This window comes from Tympanuchus pallidicinctus, unplaced genomic scaffold (assembly GCF_026119805.1).
Source record: "Tympanuchus pallidicinctus isolate F22 unplaced genomic scaffold, pur_lepc_1.0 scaffold16, whole genome shotgun sequence".
NCBI lineage: Eukaryota > Metazoa > Chordata > Aves > Galliformes > Phasianidae > Tympanuchus > Tympanuchus pallidicinctus.
The window spans coordinates 1,873,552-1,897,500 of NW_026294679.1; the positions used below are offsets into that span (position 1 = coordinate 1,873,552).

At 41.6% G+C, this 23,949-nt stretch overlaps 1 long non-coding RNA gene across 2 annotated transcripts in view; it reads right to left on the reverse strand.

Moving 5' to 3' along the window:
- Positions 1–3,488: 3,488 nt before the first annotated feature.
- The window catches only part of LOC128077614 (uncharacterized), a 37,595-nt gene continuing 17,134 nt past the window's right edge, over positions 3,489–23,949 (reverse strand). Inside the window, exons 5-7 of one of the 2 annotated variants that reach the window (XR_008205096.1) lie at positions 13,237–13,551; positions 6,985–7,090; positions 3,489–3,665 (exon numbers count right to left, since the gene is read on the reverse strand). This is a non-coding gene — a long non-coding RNA (uncharacterized LOC128077614). Of the gene's footprint in view, positions 7,091–13,236; positions 13,552–23,949 lie in introns of both variants that reach the window. The other variant, XR_008205095.1, reaches the window with a different exon arrangement.

A 23,949-nucleotide genomic window follows, 5' to 3' on the forward strand; every position in this document is an offset into this window, starting at 1 on the left:
GCCGAGATAATTGTAGAATAATTTATTTGCATAGAAAATCTAGTTTGTGGAAAGCATCCTGGAAGAGATTCAGACCCGCATGGACTTTGTCTATAAATGGTTCAAAATAAATTTGATTCAGAGAGAAAACACTGTAGTCTTATAAAGACTGTAAGCACGGGTGTCAAAGACACGGTTACTCAATATGAGGTGTGAAGAATGTTACTTTCCATTTCTGCCCTGAGGTTCGTGGCTGGTGCAAAGATGTCTTCACGATGAGTGCGACACAAACTCACCAGTCATGTGTATGCACGTTTGCTAATTTTTGTCCCATTTCCTTTACTGTCACACATGAGTGACTCTCCCAGTCACAATAAGCAGCACAAGCCCCTCATTCGTCTACATTTTGTGCATGTTTGTTTTTGGGTTTTCAGAAAATGCAGGAATTCATTTCTTCTCCTGAAATCCTAATTTTACCTTAGCAGTAAAACAAGTACTGGCAATAGTAATTCAGGCAAACAGAGTATTGTTACTGTTCCCAGAAAGGCAATATATTTGAATAGCTCTGCATATTTAACAAGGAAGATGTGTTTTGAGCAATTTTTAATAAAGTAATATTTTATATTTCCCATTTCACCCTTGCAGGAAACTGCAGAGATCAGTTTTGGATTGAGATTGCGTCCCCAGCCTTGGATCCATTAACGTCCCGGAAGGCACACATGAAAAAAGAAAAATCCCCCTACTTACACCGTGAAGAGGTGCTAACAGCTTTAAAGAATTACCCACCAAATATTAGGTGCAATTTAAAACTACATTTAAAGCAGCATGGGTAGTTTAAAAGTCTACGTGGCCGGCTAAAAGTCGGAGAGAGAAAATTGCTTGAACACGTGTTGGATGAATTTCTTCTGTCTGTGTGGGAGATATTGCACCGGGGGGGTAATATACCCTCCTTAAAAATAAAAAAGAGAGGTAGATGGTAGATCCTTTATCTGGTCCTTTGCATGCCATGTGATTCCAAATCTGGGCAAAAGCCTTCAGCTCATTTCCATTTACTACGCAAAGAACACAACTCTGCTATCTAAGCATTGTGAAAGATTATTTATAGTGAAAGACATCCTTAGGCTAAGCTATTAAGTGAGGATAATGGATACGAGCTGCCTAAGGCATGCGGAGGATTCATTAATGAATTACTGGGTAAAACAAAGTCAGGTGCACTCAGGTAGCGGCCAGCTTTAGCAATGCACTGTTACAGGGCCAAGGAAGGATCACCTCATGTGAAGACCTGGAAATTGCACCACGAAATGTTCCAGGCATTGCCCTACTCTTACTTTGAGGGCTCTTCAAGGGCTGCTCAGATCATCCTCTGCAATATTTACTCAGCTTACTGTATGCTGTATCAACTTAAAGATGCACTGTAACATTAGACACTTATCAGCTTTCGTTTTTAGCCCTGATCTATTTTATAAACCCTGATGCCCCTTGTTTTATGTAAGAAAAAAAGAGGATGTTTTAATAGATATAATCTAAATTAGTTGGTAACTCAATAACTCATTTCAGTCTGCTTCTCTAATGAAACCTGCACTAATGACTGCCTTCATTAGGCAGTCCCAAACTTTAAGAAGGCGTTTAAAAATATTCATAACATTTCTGGTGCAATGTTGTTTGAACTGTATTTAACAGACATCTCGAATGGGCTTTCTTTGCAGGAATCATTGTCAATAATGACTTTTGCAGCACTGTCTTAGGGGCCAGGGCAATAATTTCAGTCATGGCCACGGGGCCAAGTCCCCATGTGTGCCGTGTGCTGGGCCAGATGTGAGGTAAAAAACAACAAATTAAGTAATAGTCCACACTGTAATTGGGAATAAACTTTCTTGAGGATTAGTCAAGGCACGCGCTTCTGAAAGACTTTAAGAAAACAACTAGCTAAAGGTGTAGTTGTAACCCAAAATCTTTCAAAAAGGAAAAACAGTTATACAAACTGCAATAATGAATATTAAATATTGAATTTGCAATTAGTGTCAATTATTTTTTTTTTTTTAAAAAAAGCAACCAATTAAATGCTGCAACATAATGCACCTGAAATCTTGTAAATGCAGTGGCATTCGTAGCAAACACTAAGAGCTCCTTTAAGCCAGTCACTGCTTAAAGACTTTCACTTTGGGAATCAGTGTTACCCTAACACATTTACTTAGATATGTTGAAAGTCATACTTAACCTTTGCTCAGTTGAAATAACTTTAGCAAAAAAGAATGGAGTAAACTGAACCTTCTCTGCAAATGCAAATGGTAATGCAATCAGTGCTCAGTAAACAAATACAGAAATGTTTGAGCCATAGCCTGAACACTCAGGTTCTTACAGGGGTTGTCCTGGTCCCTGCTGAGCAGAGGTGGCATCCATAACCTGGTGCTCTTGGGACACTGAGCTGCCATTCTGCATTCTATCAGCTTTTAGAAAATAAATCCAAGTCTGACTCAGAATTACAAAGGAGTAGAGAGCTCTAAATGGGTTTTAAACAGTTCAAACCCCAATGCATGAGCAGAATTTGGGCCAAATGTCCTGCCAGGGGCCAGTCAACAGGAGCCCGCTGCCAAGAGCCGATCCTTAGATCAACACCTCATCCGTAAGGAAAGCCTGGTCTGGAAATCAAAGGCAGCCCACCAAAAAAGAAAAAAAGAAAAAAAAAAAAAAAGGGGGGGGGTGGGTGGGGGGAAGACATAAATCTGTGTTGGCTCCCAGCCCAGTGAGATCTTCCAGTATGTTTTTGCTGATGCTGCTTCTGGGATGGGACAAAGGAAATGGATGACACTGAGATGTCAGTGGCAGGAAGACCACCGGATTGCCCGTAAAGCAGCAGCAGGCAGTGGGTGTATGTGACAGGGCTGTCACGGGGCTACAAGTTCATCCCTCCAACTATTTTTCTGCCTTGAGGGATTTGCAGCAGCTCAGCTAAACCTGCTCAACATCTAAAGTGTGCTGAGAAGGGCTCTGTTGGAGAGGTGCAGTACTGGCAGGGGTAGGAGAGAAGCACGGCTAACATGGGCGATGCTTCTCTGAAATAAAAAACCATCCCAACAACTGGAAGGGACCTGAGGTTCTGTAACTGTAAAATAAACATCAGATTCTGCTGAAATTCCCTTGGGCAGTGATGGAATGGGTATTTCTCTGAGAGACGTCCAAATCAGATGCACAACACACCCAAAAAACAGGACTTCATCCCCCAGAAATATGGACCATCTCTCCTTCTCTTTTAAGCAACTGCTCTGCAAGCATCTCTGAATTATTTCCCTCACAGGCTTCGGTTTTAGCAGTTCTTTATTGAGTATTTCTAAGGACCCATCTGTAGGATATTATATGAAATACATATGCCTAGTAACAGATAACGACAGTAAGTTACAAATGTGTGTTCTTCATAAATAGTACCAGTGAAGAAGGACACAGTTAACCAGCCAAAGAGTGACCAAATTCTGTTTCTTCTCTGCAAGAAAGAGATCAACAAAATCTGTTAATCCATTTGTGTAGTTTCTTTTATTTTGTATTTATTTGCTTATGCACAAGAGAATGAAAACCTGTTTGCAGCTATAACTTCTACAGCACGTCACATATTTTCTTTCTCTTTTATTATTATTTTTTGTCTTCCATAATTATTTTTCCAGAGAGCTGCTTTTCCAATCAGGTCCCCAACTCTGAAAAACAAAACTTCAAGGCAACGTTTTGAAAAATTGGACCTCAGTTTTCTTTCAGTAGAAAAATTCACATCATTCGTGTGCAAGCCAAGGCTCAAAAATAACATAAATCCTTTCAGTGCCGTCTCTCTCTTTGCCTGTGTAACAGATATCTCTGCTAACATTTACTTTTGTAATTTTTCACATTGTTCTAGCTCTCAGAGGTTAATATTTACCATTCATTTTGGTATTCACAAGCTACAGAGGTAAGCTTGCAAATATCTGCCCTGGGAAAATGAGCAGTTCTGCCAGAAAATATGTTCAGGTTTCTTGGTGGAACTGTGGGAGACAACACTCCATTGACAGCATTTCACTGCATTCATCTGTTCATGCTTCAAACATCTGTGCCATCAATTCATACTGTACAACATTTGGTATTTTGAAGGGATAACCAGATAATTACTGCAAATGTTTATTAGTCTCTTTGAACAGTGAGCATGCACTGGAGAAAAAAAAAAAAAGGAAGCGAGCTTACAAAGAAATACAGCGAACAGAGACATATTTGGGAAGTCACTGCTGTTATATCCTTACACCAAGCATGCAGTCATTCTGTGGTTGGCATCTGCACACACAGTGTCGTGTGCTAGCAAAATTCATCATAAGACAGAGCTGCCTGCAAAAGCTGACCCACTACATGCAATAATATCAAATCCTAAATGAATTAATTTGCTTGCTGACCAAGTAGTTTGCCATATTAAAGTGCAAGTTTGCAAGACATGTATTCTATTATCCCAGATTGCACTCCTGACACTTTACATTATGAACATTTAGCATTCTTCCTTTGATATTTTGAACACTGACTACAATGAAGCTGTCAGCACAAAGGAATTTTTTATTCAATTTTCAGATGTAACAAGCAAGGATCTTAGAGAACCTTCATTAAGACTATGAAAATAATAGGGATTCAATTATCTAGCTATGGAAGACAGAAGAATATCTTGACAGGCGCAATAGTAGGAGATATGAAACAGCTTGTGAAAGGAGAGGAGAGGAGAGGAGAGGAGAGGAGAGGAGAGGAGAGGAGAGGAGAGGAGAGGAGAGGAATTTTGCTTCATTTCTAACATGCAGAAAACAGTATTTACTCCAAATGCTCATTTAGTCCAAGTGCTCACAGTGACTAAGAAAGTGATGATTTACTCGGAGGCTGCACTAAGCTTGTACTGCTCTTGTCACCATGATCTAACGCTGGTAGTACATTGTGAGCAAGCAGAGATCATTGATTAACACTGCCAGACAGCTGCGTTGGAATCATCAAGTCAATACTCCGTGCTCTTGGTCAAAAAAGAAAACAAAAAAAGAAAGAAAAACTCAAACACAGAAATAATAACGAAAGAAAAGATTGTTGCATTTTTATCGGCACGAGCTATGTAATCTAGATTTAGTCATCCACAGGGAGGACAAAGCTCCCACAGGGAAAGCAAATTTGTTTTGTCACATCTTTGCATGTAGCTAAAATTTCAGCGCTAGTACTAATTCCCCTAAAGCAGGCTGCAGCCCACCCAGCCTCCTGAGGCAAGAGGAGACCAGATATGAATGCATATATGTATATATATTTACAGACCACATGAAACTAAATTTAATAAACATTCCAGGAAGGAACGGACTTGGCAGAATAGCCAGACAATGAAATAAAGTTTTTTTACTGCATGGTTGTGTTTTAAGACCTTACAGAAAATGAACTCCTCAGTGATTGCATTCCGGTGAATTTGGGAATGTTTTTCAGTGTGCCATATTGTATCACTTTCCACTGGACAGTGATTATTTTAAAGCCGCAGCATAAGACCCAAATATTTGATTAAAATGAATTCCACCCTAAAAGTCTGGGTGTTCTTTTTTTAGGGATTCAGATGCAAAAATGAGCTGACTGTGGTCTGCTGAGGTCCCAGCAGTATTGTCTGTGCAAAAGTTCAGCTGTGCAGAGATTCATTTGGAGTACTCACTGCCACTGAAAATAGTAATAAACAGTGTTTTGCAATGGTCTTTGCATTTCTTTATCTGTCCTTATTGTGTCTGAGATGCAGAGATGAGAACACTGCTTTATCTCATCTGCTTCATCAGAGCTGCAATTGGAGCATATACAAGCAATAGTGTTTTAAAGTGCCACTAGAATTGTAGCTCTATCCAGGTTACACGATAAAATAACAAATGAGAGAAAGAATACTGGAGGTCGTGGAAATACGGACCTATAAAGACACACCTCAGATTCCCATGCATACTCAAGTAACAAGGTAGGACTGCAGGGAACAAGTTGATGGCTTCCTCTGTGCAGCACTACAGACAACGACGCTTTTTCACTCAAATTCATTTGCTTATGGGGAACCAGGGAAATTTTGACGAGAGCTGGCCGAAGCTTAATCTTTTCAGTCTATAAAAAATTTAAACAGTTTGCTCCCATTTCATAAATGTTGACATTTCCCACAGAGGGAGAAAATATCATATCAGAATGTTTCCTTAAAAAGAAATAGGAAAGGGCCCTGTGATGGGTCTGTGAAGCTTGTTGAATACCCAATCTGCCAGGAGCCAACAGGATGGGATCTGCCTGACCAGAGGCTGGGGCACTCCTGGGAGCTGAGGTCTCACTTCAGATGGGTTCAACACAGCCCTTGGCAGCCCCATGCTGATGGAGGGAGAGCTGGGTGATGTAGAGGGGCCTCTAAAAGCTGTAACCCATGGGCTCAGTCTCCCTGGCAGTCTACAAGATAAGGAAGCTGCTGACTTAAGTAGAAAGTGCTCCTCTTTCTGGGCATCAATGGGTGCTTCTGCAAAGTGTTTCAGCTTCAAGGAGTCTTTATGGATAAAACAAAAATGAAAGTATGAAACAAAAACAATAAAAGAAAAAAAAAAAAACAGCAAAGAATTTCTCCTTGTCTTTTCACTAGAGGCTGCTAAAACCCACAAGCACCACGTCAAGAAGCAGAGCTGTGGGAGGTGCCATGCCTTTACACGGGGATTGATCTCACCTACTTCTGGGATTAGCAGTGGGCTGAGTCATATTCCAGTCATTTCCTTCCAGAGAAAAGGGAATAAAGAATGGGCCTGATACTGAGTTGTGGTACTCCAACCCCATGTTTTTAATTGCGTGTGAGGTCCTGGTGCTTCTACATGGCCAAGGTCAAAGGGAAAGCCCACAAAGCTCTGCTGGGTTGCAGAAGTGACCTCTGTGGAGTTGAGGTCTGGATGTCTAAATAGAATGGGATTAGCTATTCCACGGCACACCTGATGCAATGCAGCTGAGCAGGGGAACCAGAACAGTAGCTTTTTCTTCTGCCATTTAACATACCTCATAACCCTGAGGACATTGTCTTAACCAAAGGCTTGAACTCTGGATGAATTGTAATTCTCACAGCATCGAAACCCAGGAGAGTGCAATGCTTGCCAGAAAGATCCTGAAGGGGAGAAGAAAAAAAAAATGAACAAACTTGATAATTATGGTTAAAAAAAGAGAATATGCACATCCGTAGTTTTGCTAAGTTTGGGGTTGACTAGAAGAATCAAAGTGGTAGCCTGGAGAGAAAATCTGTATTTGAGGTGCGAGGTTAACTGACAAAAATCAAACTTGAGACTGAAGCGCATAACTTAAAGAACAGCTAAAACCTACAAGGAACCTTTCAAGAAAAAAAGTATCAGATTACATTTTATGACCAAGAGGCAAAGCTAAGAAAAAATATTTCAAACAGAAGAGCTGTTATTTTTGTAGCTTTGAAACAATACGTAACTAGCACAAAAGATAATACGATACAAGACAGGTAATCCAATCATTTAAGAGTTTATGACTGCAATCTTCTCCACGAGAGAGATTCGATTGTGCTTCATTTCTTTCCATAAATGAATAAATTCAGGAAATCACAAGCACCGTTATTCGGATTTGTTTTTTCTTTTGAGGCTTGAAAAATCAGAGCCAGTGGCCTTGAGTGCTGCTGGAGAGCTTCAACCGTGACTCTGCATTGCATCCACGCACAAAGCAAAGTTAATCTAAATGGCACTGCTCCACCGGTATTTTTTCTTTAATAATCTGATTTTTTTTATCGTTAATTTTAACTGCAAAAGTTCTTTACCTGCACAATCCTGAACTGATACTGAAGTCCTTAACGCTCCCAGTTTAATCATTCCTGGTTCCCAGTTTAGCTTTGCTCTCATGCTCTGAGTCTCTACATTGCTTCCAGGTGCCCAAAATGGAAGCCCCAGGTGGAATTATTCTTCCCAGGGCCACCTGGGGAGGAACCCCTCCTGGTACACAAAGGGTTCACACCCAGCAGGGAAAAGGAGAGTCAAACTGCTCTCTTAACTTCTGGAGCGATTCTTTCAGCTGTTTGGGTTAAAAACAATTGCTTTGTGTTGGAAATGTTCTACTTTTCAGAAAACAATGACATCGTTACAGCTAAGAATGCGTGGCTATAAGCAATTAGTGTGTTTCTTTGAGAGAAAGGAGAGCTTTACCAAACTGGAGAGCTATTTTATTTCTTTTAGAACTACTAGCATTGAAGGAAACACAGACAAGTTACAAGTCTGAAGACCAAAATGTGTGCTGCGATCATTTAGGAAAGAACACGCGATTGCTACAGTTTCCTCAGCCTTCCATCCCTCTGCCTGGGGGAGATGACAAGTAAACAGCTACCTTAGACAAAGGACTGAGGCTGTGAGGCACAGAGGAAGGCTCGGGGAGGTGTGGGATTTAGGTGCTGTAGCATTCGCATATCCCATTGATTATTTTGGGCACTCAGGACCTTTGCTGTCACAGGTAAGTAGGGCTTTCCAAGATGCTAAACACTCCCCAGGCACTGCAGAGGCAGCCCAGGCATCTAAATTAGAGCTGTGTGCTCTTCTCCTGGGACAAGGGGTGCAGCAGTTGTGTGCCACGGAGCTCAATGAAGGAAAGTCCCTCCGTGCATCAGTGCAATTGATGGAGCTCAGGTTGGGAATACGCTTTTGAAGGCCACCTCCCAGATGTCCCCGATTGGGTTGGCATCACACAGCCAGCGTGGAGCACACAGGCTGCATCTCTTTTGAGTGAAACTAAACCAGAAGACGTGTTCTAGGCTGTCGTGGGTTTGCAGTTTGCAGGACTGAGCTCGCTGTCCTCACGATCACCTTAGGAAGGCTTTTGTTGAGAACATCTGGTACTCAGTACCAACAGTTTCACTGAACCGATCTGCTCCAGTGAGTTGCTTCCAGTTCCACTGCAGCCTTTGCAGCACCTTTACTAACCAAAGATGCTTCATAACACCACTCCTCACTCTTCTAAAGAAGATATTCTTTTCTTGGAGCAGAGGGCAGAAGTTGAGGGCTGTCACTGCACTGCATCTCTCCCTACACCCAAAGATTTCCCCGTGTCTGGAAACCACAGCCTGGAACGTGCACAGACGTTGCCCTCATTTTAAGCATGGGTAACAAAAGATCAGTACAATGCTAGAAACAAAATGGGAGCAGACACCGAACTCAGCTTTCACTTAACAGCTACTATTAATTAAACAAACCCAATGTTTGATTAACCTCACATAAAATTCTGTGAGTGACATGAGCTCTCCTGCATACGTGGCGCTGGAAATCTCCCACCATTTCTAGAATAATTCAGCAGTGGGGATATGAGCAGAGCAGGAAGACCAAACAGCAGTAAAAGAGCAGGAGGAAATTGGCTGCTGCTTTACCAATTTCCTGTTGGGGCTCTTCAGGCTGTATTGCTCAGGACAACCATTACAGAGGGGTTTGCAGCTCTGGAAAGCTTTTATTGACCTCTCTGTAAATACAAAACGGCCCATGAATTAAACGGGAGGGTCACTCTGAGGAAGTTCAACAGACTTGGCAGATTTTGGGGAATAGCAAGAGCAGGGATCAAGAGGACTGACTGAAAACGTGCAGTTGGAGGATTCCTTGTCTTGAGAGCAAGCTGCACGGGGTGTTCTAGGCCAGGATTTACAAGGCTAATGAAGGGTGTTGGTTTTTTCCCTTCCATGACAAAAACGTCAGATAAAGACAAACCAGATTCACAAGCAACTGTCTGGATGCTGATAAGACATTTGCAAAGCCTTCGGTCACCCATGCAATCCCCTTTTCCCCCCAGATGTGCATGCACCTTCTCACAAGTCACAACCCTGCTCATGAAATGGACCCAGGCATTGGCAGAGCTCAGCTCACTTGGCTGTGTAGCTTTTCCCAGCCTTGCAAGCTACTTCTCTAATTACGTCCAAAATTGACCAAAAAGAGCTTTGTGAAAACACTTGGTTTATCTCACTCTCCTCTTTCTGTTTTCTTCCTTTTTTGTTAGCAGTGAACAATCAATATTTTCCTTCCGCTTCTTTTTGCAAGGACTCAGAACAAGTTGCAACCATTACCTTTACATGAATTCCCTTGTTAGTACTGGAAACTGTTTCATCCAAGTGAGCATTGTGTTGTCTTTGTTTGAAATTAGCTTCTTCAATTAGTTAAAAAAGCAGAAGAGATAAGGATTCTCCTGCACAACTGCATGTTAACATTTTTATTTGTTCTTTGCTCACATTTGTTTTAATCAGCGATTCAAAATCCAAGGAGTTTTGCAGGAGATCCATGGATTCTTGATTTGGATCATTATGTCCTTGGTAAAAACCTATCAAATAAAAGGAGTTCTTGCTACTTAATGTTCCCAGTAAATTAGTGCTGTGGATATTAGAGAGAAGCCTGACCATGAAAGTTTTGAAAAGATATCTATGTTTCATCTTGAGAGTATTAAAAACATTTTAAGGCAAGAAGTTACAATTACCTTGAAAATTTAATACATTAATTTCACCTAGAGACTCCATTTCAGAGCAGCACAAATCTCTCTAACCTCTTCTGTTGGCACTCTTGTTTTTAAGCAGGAAACCCACTTTAGGATGTGCTGACAGAGTCAGCTTTTCTGTAACAAGCTCCAAAGGAAAACACAATTATTACAGTGTGCAAATGCACATTGATCACATTTCATTTTGAGGGAGAAGTCTCTGACAAGGACAGTGTGACTGAAATCTGTAGAAGCAAAGATGGGAGCTGCCTCCAAAGCCCATTGGGGCTGCCTGCATCCCAAGTCCCTGCTTCATCCCCCCTGGTTCGACCACCTTGCTGCTATCCCCATCCCACAGCCACAGTGGACATAGCCTTCAGCGTGGGATGGAGCTGCCTCACTGGGATTTGCAAAAACAGTTTAGTGCCTGTAAAATTTCAGCTTAACCACCTCTTGGTGCTAAGCCTCAAAAATATTACCTGACAAATAATAAAAAAATCGTGTTAGTTCAGTTACTTCTTCTTGCAAGCACTGAGGTCAAAAGGCCACGTGTCCTTGGGTGCTGCTCCCGATCTTCTGTGCCCATCTGCAACAGGACCCCATGGAAGGTGCTGACTGAATGCTGTCCTGATGGAAGCTAAGTTTGTCACAGTAACTCCTTTCTGAGGAGTTTTCCTGCAGAAATCCAGCACCTGACAAGCTGACGAAGCCAAGAGGCATTTGGAATTGTGAAGTGTGAATGAACGTTTCATGGGTCTTGCTGTGCCTGAACTTAAGGCATGAAGGTAAGCAAAAGCCTGGGAAGAAGAGAAGGTGCACTTGTGTGAACCATAATATGTGCTTCCTAATTTTACTCTTACTGCTGAGTTATCCCATGTATGAAAATGAAATCCTTTAGGGAGATGTCAGAAGGAGAGTAACCTTAAACCTGATCAGTAGTTTGTTACAAGACAACGGGGCAGCAATGGGATTTACCATGGTGAGTAACTCCTGGATTGGGGACGTCACCATGCTCCAGGTCTGACTGGCAATCCCCTCCAAGCCATGCACACAAAGCCTGTAAAACTGTGTGCCAGCACAGGATTAGTAAGCTCCATTCAGCGTGAGAAATCTTCCAAAATCAGAAAAATGATGAGCTCTTCTTTGACTGGTGATTGCCAAACATGAATGACTTGGAAGGGCTGACCAGCAAACTGAGCAACAAGAGTGTGCGTGAACTTGTGAGTGTGCTTGTGCGTGGAGGAGAGAACATCTGCAAAGGCAGGAGCCTCGCCTGCGGGTCTCCTGAGCCCTCTCAGATATGAAATGGAAAGCTTAGTTGATTTGTAAAAGTGAGGAAATGGACAGGCTTCACAGAACCAGAAATTGATAAAATGTAAAAATCCATATTTATTTTAATTTTCTGTGGCAACCTGGAAGTTGGAGAAGATCCTGCTAGTTTTCGGTCTTGAAGATGCCTATACAGAATCATGGATCCAATAATGCAATGAATGCATTAAAGCAGTAATAAAATTAGAAGTGTGCGCTCCCATATTTCACACTGATTTCTGTGTCATCAGAAAAACAACAACAAAAAAAAAACTGGTATACTGGAAAGAGAGAGATTTGCCCCAAACCTCTGAGAAAGCACGGGAATATGAAGACTGGATGCAAAAAGTTGTTCTCAGAATGCCTTCAGGCCTGATTTTTATTTGTTTTGTTTTGCCAGTCATGAGCAATTTCCCTGCTCAATAGTCATGCTGTATCCCTATTTAAGCCCCTCTGTTGGCATAATGATTGCTTAAATACCTAAAAATATGCTGATCTCTAGTGGCACATGAGGGGCAAAAGAAAGAAAAAGAAAAAACAAAACAAAGCAGGAAAATAATTTTGGGAAAGCATTTCAAAGCTATCTATAAATGATTTCCATTTGTTTTTCTTAAGAAGCAAATACATTCTGCAGAAAACAGCCTTTAATCCTTACCAGTGTGATCAAATTTGTATCAAATAATTTTTCTTTTTACAGAAAAACAGATACTTACAGTCCCCTTGTCTCACTCAAGCGATGCTGGAGACGTTGCTGGAAGAAGAAAACCCATTGCAGTGTCTGCATTCTCTTTCCTGTTAACCTTTCTCTATAAATGCAGAGCTATATATATGCTTTCCCTTGCCTTTTTTTCCCTCCAGAACAAATTCAGGCTGCCTACACATAAGCCCAGCAGTGAGCAGAGATGCATTTTGCCTTCCTAAGCCGCTCCAACCAATATGCACATTCCCTCTGGGTGCATTCATGGCACAACTTCCCCGAGCCAACCCGGCACTGCAGGCCCTCCCAGCCCTCCCAGAGCTCAGCTCCTGCTGAATGCAATGCCTCTGAGCAGCTTCTCCTCCCGTTGCTCACCCCCAAACTTTTCTACCTAAGACAGCATAAATATTACTGCCAAATACTAGGAGACTGTGAATGGAAAGGCAGGGCGATGTCGGGTTATAATGTCTGTTCTTCAGCTGCCTCTTGCTTCTGTCTCCTGACTAACTAGAAGAAAAGAAAATTGGAAACGTGGAAAATCTCGAGTGTCTAGCACCAAAATTTAGTCTGTTCTTCCTCACACACGTGCAGTGTCCCCACAGGCTTAGCATGAAGGGTTCTTCCTAAATAACACTCAGAAAGGGTCACATCAGAAGGCACAAGATTAACTCAGTGCACCTAAACCTTTTGCAGGAATAAAGATATTTCTCATTCATCTCTTCTCCAGACACCCAGTCAATAATTTAGAGAAAGATTCCTCAATTACTCCATTCACTTAAAAGATATCAATATCATACTTGGGAGAAAATCCTGTAAAATTCAGTGCAGTCAAGTGCTGACTTTAATGTTGCCTCTTCAGAGGATGTGGAGCTGAGGCTTGCATGAGATTCCCTTGCCTGCAAAACACAGAGGAAAAGAACAGACAGCACTGGGAGATCCCCTGGCCCTCCAGGAAAAGAGGCAGAAATGAAAAGACTAGGCTTCTACTTATGTGTTTATCAAGCATAAGAGCAAATCATTCCTATTTAAAGGAATGATATCAGCACGTGCAATTTCCAATGGTCCGTTTAGTCTGGTGTCTTCTCAGCAGCTGTAGTCCACACTGGATACTTCTGAAAAAGAAGAAAAAGAAGAAGAAAAAGAAGAAAAAGAAGAAGAAAAAGAAGAAGAAAAAGAAGAAGAAAAAGAAGAAGAAAAAGAAAAAGAAAAAGAATAAGAAAAAGAAAAAGAGAAAGAGAAAGAAAAAGAGAAAGAAAAAGAAAAAGAAAAAGAAAAAGAAAAAGAAAAAGAAAAAGAAAAAGAGAAAGAAAAAGAGAAAGAAAAAGAAAAAGAAAAAGAAAAAGAAAAAGAAAAAGAAAAAGAAAAAGAAAAAGAAAAAGAAAAAGAAAAAGAAAAAGAAAAAAATTGTTCTGGCTCACTATACTGAATGTGTGTGATTTTTAATTCAAATTCATACAGGATTAAAAATAGAGTGTCTTCATATTGTAACAAAATTATTAACAACTTGAGAAATCAGCCTGATACTAAAAGGCTAAAAGGTCTTCTAAGTAAAATTCCTGACACAAACATGATTTTTAAGAGTGGGGATCAAAATTAAGATTCCACTGAGTGAAATTGTCACCGGTGCTGACTTTCAGCCAAGATTATGTATATGCCTGATACATTCACATATGTGTTTTCACTTGGTCAGCAGAGAGTTTGAATTTCTTATGGAGACCACCAACTTTGCTGGACATGTTTCAGTTCTGAGGAAAAAAAAAAATGGAGAGAAATGCATTTAACTCATTCATGCTGCATGGAACATGCACAGTGCATCACCAAACGCCACCATCTACCCCCAGAAGTGCACATCCAACAGCATTACAACAGCAGAGATAACAGGTGTAGCTGTAGGGAGAGTTTAGCAGAGATTCTAATCAGTCTAACTACTGTTTTAAAGAGACAAATTTGATAAAGAGATCGGTATCTCACTGCACAAATCCCTGTGTAATCCCATAATTGCCAGCAGCAAATGGGCATCATTGGAAATTCAGGCAAGCTACCAATGAGTTGCTCATCCTCATCAGCCTGGGCTGTGAACCACTGCATGCACAATGCCCCCACCTCTTCAGGAAGTGTCCTAAAAAATGTTGATGAAAAGCTTAGATGAAGATCATAGAATCATGGGAAGAGATGGGTTGGAAGACTTTAAAGCCCATCCAGTTCCAGCTCTGTTGTGTCCAAGGACACCTCTCTCAGCTCAGGTTGTCCAGGGCCCATCCATGGCCTTGGAAACATCTAGGGATGGGGCGCTCACAGCTCTGGGAGGCACAGCCTCATCACCCTCTGGGTATTGAATTTCCTCCTAAGATCTGAAGACACTGAATAATGGCCACAGATCACAACTTTTGGAAATCTCATCTTCTGCATGTTGGAGGTTCTGCAGCATAAATGGGTCAGATTCAGCATTTTGTTTCCAATAGAGTAAGAAAGAATCCGTGGGTAATGGTTCCACTCTTGGTATGAGCATAATTTTCATTTGCACTTCACAGAAACTCCACTGTAATTCATTAACGTATATACCATTAAAAAGGAGTTGTAGGAGAATGAAATAAAAGAAGAGTTGATAGATAGTGTTGCATTGATGGGTTCCGCTTGGTTGGTAACATCAAGTGGCAGAATGAGAACAGTTTTTAAGATATGATTAAATATAAATTTTATCAAAGGAGCAGTAAAACATTATAGCTTTAGGCTTTTTAAATTCTGTACGCATTCTAGGATTCCAAAAATAAAGCTCCAGCTTCTTAAAATTGAATGTCTGTGTTGTATCATTTAAACAAGCCACCATCTGAGCTACAAGGCGTTTTTATCTGCAAAGCCACCCCAGTAGTGTTCAGAAAGGCAACATGTGGGCTGAAGGGTATGTTCACTTGCACAAAATTGCAAGGCCCCATCATTGGCCCTTAGCCCTTTGTATTCCCTGGTATGCCCTGGGCAGCCTGGTCTAGTATTAAATGTGGAGGTTGGCGGCCCTGTCTGTGACGGAGGGCTTGGAGCTTCATGATCCTCGAGGTCCCTTGCAATCAAAGTCATTCCATGATTCTATGATTCTATGATATTCATCTGACAACTGCGGTCATCTGGAATGCAGACCCCTCGCAACCTGGACCCTGCCCTCCACCTGGCCTGAAACCAAAGCCAAAATCATGTAATTCCAAAAAGAAGAAGAAAAAGAGAGGCTGCCCTTGCGGCACTCACACAAAGTCTCTTCCCAGGCTCAGACATCACCACCCATGTGTCTTACATTAGGTTGGGTGCAAATAAAGAGCCTGACTACTCCCTATGCCTGTACTTCCCAACTTCTGTGCCAACCTCTCCTCCTTCCTTTCTTTGGGAAATGATTGGATTTTGTATATGTGCACAATGCTGCACTAGGATTTAAAGTTAATGGTTTGTTCTCACCCCAACCATACCAGTAAATACAAAAACATGATCATCAGTAATCATGCAGAGAAGTAAAAGCTACCAGATACTTGATTGTTTTAGTTTTCTAATATGGTGGTGCATTAAGGTCCCAATGACAGGCCAATGAGAAAAAGATCATCCTAATTTGAGTGAGTGTGCATTCCTTAGCTATTAAAAAATACCCGTATTAATTAGTTCTTGCTCTAATTGCTGTGAAAAAAAAATATTCTGAAAAAGAAAACAAGGGGCAAAGCAATGAATATTTACAAATAGCAAAACTAGAAATAAATATTCAATATAACCTTGTTAAGTCAAATACCCAGAATAATAAAGCAGGACAAAGTCATTTATAAAGAAAAAGCAAATGATTTCTGCATTTTGCTGCTGGTAAAGAATTGAAGGAGAGCTGATTTGAATCTTCCTTCAATCTCCCATCAATAAAACAGAGACAAGGCAGATTCGAAAGCTGATCTGGGAGAGTCATGTTTTTATAATTGCTTTTTACCCTCAGGCGTTTGAAATCCAGAGGGTCACGAGTGCCTGTGTTAGAGCTGGAGGAGGCCAAGAGGCCCAGTCAGAACCCTGAGACACAAATTAATTTGTTTGTGGTTCTCATGTCTAATTTGGGGAAAGAGAAAACTCTCTGCCACTTTACAATCTTTTAATCTAATTAAAGGGAGATACATGTGAAATATTTATGCAACCTTTAGGAAAAAGAAAAAAGAGAGGGTGAAAAAAATTTTTGCTCGGTCTCATTTGGGAAATTTTCTAAGATATGGGAATGGAACAATTTATAAAACAAACACAGAAAAACTGCGTATAAACCATTTGTTTGTAAGAAGCATTTGCGAAATTTCAGAGTAAGTTAAGTTCTACATTCTTGTTTTGGATTAGGAAACTCACAAAATGGCAAAGAAGCAAACCGTGACTTCTTGCCAATACATCTATATTACAGCCAATATTACATTGGAAAAGAAGCAGTATAAGCATAACTCTGCCTAGAAAACATTTAAATTATGCTGTATTAAGGAGATATAAGAGAGGAAAGTGCTATCAAGGGATAAGCTTCGTGGAAAAACAATTCAAGTTGCTCAATATTTTGCGTGCTCCAAGTGACATGTCTTTCCTAAACAGTGCTTCAGCACAGTCTCAATCTGATTTATACCATCAAACTCTGGAGAGTCTTCTCTGTGTGCCTCAGGGCAGCCCATTGCTCTGCCCGCTGATGTCCCTCTTCCGATCGCATCCGGATGTGCAGCTCAGCCCAGGCTGCTATAAACCACACACACAGAATCATGGAATGGCCTGGGTTGAAAAGGACAGCAATGATCATCTAGTTTCAACCTCCTGCTACGTGCAGGGTTGCCAACTGCTAGAGCAGGCTGCCCAGAGCCACATAGAGCCTGGATGGATATGACCAGCTGGAAGGAGCCCGGCAGTCTGCAGAAGACCAAGATAATGTTTCAGAGTCTCACCAGAACCACCCAGCCTTGGATTTAATGGGTTAGACCCCAAAGCTTGGACTGGGTTCTTGATTTTCCATCAAGGCCAGACCTCAGCATGCTTTCAGACATGTCTTGCTGCTTTCAAACAACCCAGCTCTGTGCTGGAATCCTTACACAAACTGAAATGTCAATTGAAAGGTGGGCTGAGGTTCATAATGAAGCTAGAATCCATCACGTCCCAACATATTTTTAGCTTACAATAGAAGGAAAATCCTCGTCTAGAAGCAAGAAAACTGAGAGTAATGTAAGCACACAAACGTTAACACTCCACACACTTTGCAACAGAGAATTTGCTGCCAGGTGAAGGCACAGCTCTGTTTACAGTGTGCTGCTCCCCAGGCCAGGCTGCCCTCCCTTTACGCTCAATATGGTGAAACTCCATTTGGGTGAAAAGCATCACACTGTGCTTCACTTCAGCACAGCAGCTGACCCTCCCCAAAGGTCCCCTGTGCGGCATAAAGTGTTTGCATCCTTGGGAAGAGCTTAATGAAAATGGACAGTAAATCACTTGATTTCAAGTTTGCATTTGTTTATTTGGCACCTGATTATAACCTGCTCATTGACCTTGCTTGATAGGTGATGGGACACGAGCTCTGACTGATGCTGACGAGCCCTGAGCACAGCAAAGGCTTTTAAAACTTTACAAAATAAGGAATGGGTGAACAGATAAATCATCCCATCCTATGGCTTCCGTCCTGTAAACGAGTGTGGCCCTTAATCACGCTAATAAAAGCACTGAAGCCAAAGAGAATACCTGAGTGAGAGCGAGTTTGCAAGGCCGGGGCTTATTCCTGTAGGTATGTCAGAGGGAGCTTGTCAAATAAACCGAAGACTGATAGCTGCTATATTTTCACTTATTATAATCCAGAAACAACATACTTGTCTGAACAAAATAAAAATAAGTCCTCTTTGAGGCTACTCTGTTTGTCTTGACAGCAAACTTGGGTTTTAAGCCAAGATTCCAGATTGTTTTTGTGAAAACATTTCCACTTGTCTGAAAGAGTATATATAATGGATATGTGATAGCGGTAATGCAATGCTGAAGTAATCTCCGGAGAATGGCCGCATCTCCGGGGACGCCGCGCTGCACTGGGTACTACATACCAGGAAAATAAAATTGGTATTCTAACAATATGGAGAATGCCTCCGATTTGTACCTCGCAAAAATACCAACCCTCATTTATAATTCAGCTGTAATGTGTGCTTCCCTTGTAGGAAGTGTTTCGCTTTGGTAGGAACTGGAAGTGACAGCTGTGAAGGCTCTTTCTGACTTCATATGGGATCAGAGCGCACCGCCGCGGCACCGCGTGCTGGAAGCAGCTGATGGGATGGGCAAGGTGCTGTGAAAAAAGCCCTAATCTGGAAAATGGCTTCATGCATTTCCTCCCACTCATTCCGCACAGCCTTTGAAATGCAATGATGGAACTCTTGCAAGTACGAAAGGAAAAGATGCAGGGGTGGGAGCAAATCCATCTTCACATAGGGGATGTTTCAAGACTCAGGGCAGCACATGGGGTGACAGGGAGGGGCTGAAGATCTCTTTGATCCCTGCATTGACTCCCAGGACATAGGCCAATGGATGACTGTTTGGGATGCTGGTGGGGTCCTGGTACCACTGGTGCCTGAATGGAGTAGGTCCAAAACACATTTGTACGAAGGCAAGGATGTTGATAGCAGAGGGCTCTTCCACCCCCTAGATGAAGAGCTGTGCCATAAGCACAGCATGAAGATGGAATCTGGCTTCATTTTATTATTAATAAGAATAAATGAATAGTGGAGCAGTAGATGTAGTGAATTTTCCAAATACTTTCTCAACTCAATTTTTACCAAAAATTGCTGGAGACAAGGGTGCCTGGGGAGGGAGTGTCCAGGGCAGGAAGCCATGACTGTCCCCTCAAGCACACACAGCAATGCTACTTAAACACCAGTCCAGAATTCTGGTGACAATTTTCAAATGTCATAGGCACTGTGGGCCATATCCTGTTTGTCTTGTTAGATCTCAAGTGCATGGCAAGAGGCATCAGAGTACAGGTACAACAACACACTGCAGACTGGTCTCTGCTGGAAGAACAGAAATGAATGCATTGGTCTGCACAGTAAAAATAGCAGCAAATTCTGAGTCTTAAAGGAGAATGAAGGAACATGGCTCTGTAATGTATCACATTTGAGTGCATCCAAACATTATAAAGTGCAGTTTGCATGAAAGTTAATAGGGTTCCCAAATATGCATGTCTAAGGGCAGATTCTGGCCCTGACAGTAACTATTTGAGCAATGCAAATTTTGAATTTCAGACATACATCAAGAGGTAATCCTGGCTGCTCAGCCACTTTTACTGAACCCTGGCATAAAAAAAGAATTCAATTTTAGAATCTGTCTGTAATTCAAAAGGGGGAGAAAACAGTGTAAAATGTGTTCCTTGAAGAGAGATGCAAGTTTCTCATTTATATTCGATCTCGGATGAGATTTGGTAAATGCAGGCCCTTCCACAAAGTGAATATTATAGTGAGGCCGTAACGTTTTACTAACACGAATTCATAAGGTGACCCTGGAGATCAACAATAAAACAAAATTCCATAATAGACTTAATAGCAAAAAGGGCTCGGTGTTTCTGTTGTCTGCCCAAATATGTTTCAATCTGTACGGTTGTTCTAGGTGAGCATTTCCCTATAATCTTTCTATGTGGCCTGTAAAGAATAAAACACAGTTTCAATCAACTGAAATCACAAAGCATTCGCGATAGATGTACATTAGCTTTTTACAGCTGTCTTGGCTTTTATACCGTCTCTTACCGAGCGGATTTCCCCCTCCTCACATCTATAAAAGGTAGGTAAATTAAACAAATTATTAACTATGCAGTGGTTGAATACTTTGTAAAATCGTAGAACCAGCTTTTAGAAACCTTTAATGCTCCATCTCCCAGAGGTGAAATGCCAGCCTCCATTCGGGTCTCTTTCAGTTGCCCTTGCCACTTCAAAATGTGTCTGGAAACAGCTCTGCAGATGGCCTCGTATGTTTTACAGGAAATATTACTTAAACATTGGAAAGGATCGAATTTCTCCTGTTAGGAATTACAAATCTGGATTTCATTTTCTCTCTTTCCCCCCACACCCCCCAAACCATGGGAAAAAAATGTGACTGTTACATATGACACTAAGGAAGTATTTGGGATTTTATTTTTTTTTTTTTAATATGCCACTTGTATTGGAAAATAAAGGATAAATCTTGGAAACGTAACCTGGTTAAATAAGCCCTATTCTTCATATAAAATAGTAGCTAATCGAAAAGATTTCCCAAAAGCATCAAAGTTTTACATACACTATGGTCTGGAAAACACATTGCGTAGGATTTCTATTTTTGTTCTTTTTCATGCGAATGTAGAAGAATAATAAACTTTTCTTTCAGCTTTGCAGAGAGAGTTTCCTAACGTTTGAAGCATTTCTTACATACTGACCTTGGTTTATGTATTCTGCACGGATTCATTAAGCTTATGGGGGTTCTATTGTCAGGAAAATGGTTAGCATTAGTAAAACACACAATTAAAATAGTAGCAGGTGATGTCAGTTTTAGTAGAGTTGACATTAATGACCTGTTCATAAGGGGCAATTTCCACACTAATGTCATGTTCTTTAAATGGAAATAGCCAGGAATACACATTTTCCATGTAAAATAACCCTTTTTGTAATTCATTAAATTCCCTTTCCCCCTATATTTAAGTAGACACCTTTCCAAGAGGGAGTAGAATTCCAAATAAAGACATAGGAAATTAAAATCAGCGTTCCCACAACTAGTCTACTTAATATTCATATGCAGGAAAAGATCCATAAACTCTTTTTTCTTCTCTTTTTATTAACAAAGGAAACAAACTCCCCCTGACAGTCCACTTCTTCCAGCCGTGAAGTGACTGCCTTTGTTTCGGGTCGGAACGAAATACCCTCATGAAGCCTTGCATGCGGGAGCCGCTGGTGGGGCAGGGCACACACAGGAGGGAATTTCTGTGCCCCTTTCGAGAGGATCCACCTCTACCTTCATGGGTTGAAATTGGTGCCTAAGCAACACATGGATGGTGGAGGTCCTGAAGAGCCCCTGGAGCCGTGGCCAACACTGTGTTTCTTCCCACTGCTCTAAGACCAGCTTAGCCAAAAGCACTGACTTATTTTTGTAGGGACAGCTGTGATGGGTACCCCACTTGGCCAACTTGGGGCCATCCGACCCTAAAGGCTTAGCTTGTGTTTACCCAAATCTATCAGCACAGTTCTCCTTTAAAATTTATCCTGTCCTCGCTTTCCTGTTGTCACTATTATGCAGGAAATTTAAAAAAAAATAAAAAATACAAGAGGATTGCAGTGATGTGCTGTTGGAGAATGGAGCCAAAGATCTCAAAGGGGACACATGCTCACATCATCCACTGCGATCACCCCAGGTGGCCAACACTGCACAGAACTGCATAGAGCTGGGAGGCACAGACCATGTCCTGTGTCCTCCAACACCGGACCCTGCAGCCCATCAGTACTGGGTCATGTTTGCAGACCAGAGAAGCAGCAGCAGATGTGTTGGTGTCACAGGCCAAGTGGAGCGTTTCGCCAGAAATGGGATCATTTCGTCTCAAGCTTCCCATCCACGTCTTCTCACAGTCCTCTCCTCCACCATAAAAACACTTCTTTTTTTTATTTGAGTCAGCGTCATTGTCATGGTAATTGCTTCAAGGAAAGCAGCACAAATCTGGGACTGCCTGTCTATCCGTGGCACCAATCCGCCAAATAATTTGGCACTGCCTGCTCTAATTGGCAGCCACAGCCAAAGAGACACCCAAGCCTGAAATAGGGTTGTTGCGGGTCATCCTCCGAATGCACTGGAATTTGGCAGCATGGCTTCGGCCAGCGCCAGCCCCTTCCTCATGTGCTTTTGTGCTTTTTTCTTATGTTTTCCCCAAGTTAATAATACAAAAAGAAAATCAAAAAGGTGGGGAAAAAACAGTGAATTAAGGATAGAGTTTCACCCTTACCTTTGAATCTCTTTGCTTTCGTGTGTGTTGCAACCTTAACACAGGTTTTTTTTTTTTTTTTTTTTTTTTTTTTTGCACTTAATTGTAAATCTCAGGGCTGCTGATGAAGCAAGAATAAAAATTATAGCACAATCAGGAGGAGTGGAAAAGGAAAATGGATTTTACAAGTGCACACTTTAAAGAAAAGAAGTCGGTCTGAAACATAAATAAAAATCAGCCCAAGGGACCACACCTCTGGCATTAACTGTCTAGCCACCAAGGACCGCTATGGTACAAATTTAGGGTCAGCTAAAGAGCATTTCTATGGCAGCTGAATATTCAGACCTGTAAAGTAGACATCCACATCAGAGCAACTTGGCCCTCTGTGAGCCCAGGGCAGGCAGAGGAGGTCCGAGCCCTCCTGCTCGACTCCCTCAGTGCTCTGCTAAGTGTTTGAGGAGGGAAGAGGAGATGAGGAGAGGTCACCCTAATCGATGGCCCCACATCGTCACCTCTGCACTCGGCAGGGAGAGTCTGGTGGGGTAGGACAAGCGTGGGCAGGGCTGATGGCTGGTGAATGGCCGGTGAATGGCCAAGCACCTACCTGCCCATCGTTGAGGAGCTCTCCTCCCCACCATGTGCTCACTGCTGTTTCGCCCCAGAACGGGGAGATATGAAAGGCGACTCCGCCGGCGAGATGAATTTGGGAATTTAAAGCATATGATGTAATTAGATCTTTCAAAAGGTGATGATTTCATCCGTTTTGTCTAGACGTTTTACTGTGGTCACAGTAATCAGAGGCAGAGGGGGGGAAATCCTCTCGGCATTACAGAGGCAGCTGCACGCGAAGGGCCGCCTGGCACCGTTGCGGGCAGCACGGACAATAGGAGGCTGTGTTTCCCTCTTTCCTTCTGCAAGGAGCAGACAGAAAGCCAACCTGGGCAGAGAAGTGGAGGCACCTTATTATGAGAAGATTTACAGGCATGCACTTTGGTTAGCAATTCCATTTTATAAAAATCACAGCGTGGATTTTCCCTGTTTCTCCTGTCCTATCAGCGTGGAGATGGTTACTTCCTTTAACAAACCAGGGCATCTTCTCCCCATAAGCTGTATTATTTAAAACAAAACAATACAAAAAGCCAGAAAGAAGATTCCCAGTACAGAACATTACCCCGAATAGGCTGGGTGAAAATGCAAATCACATGTAAATATTTATGTGCAAAATTCAACAGAAATAATTTCTCAGCAAAAGAGAAAAAAAAAAAAAAAAAAAAAAAAAAAAAAAGACAATAAAGCCTAAACTCTTATTTTTTTGGAGTATTTTGACATTAAAAATAATAATAATAATAATAACCAACCTCCTCTTTGTAATTGTTGCATCTTTCCGAAGCTCTTTACATTCTCTTGAATAAGAACAAATGATAATCTGCCTCATTAATAATAACAGAATGCAATTTTGGAATAGGCTCTAATAATGATCATTAGCTCCTTTGTGGCTTTTGCTCTGCTGCTGTGAGCTTGGTGTCTGGCTTAGCAAACCCTCTCATTTTGCACATAGTTTCCAATCCGTGAGAGCCAC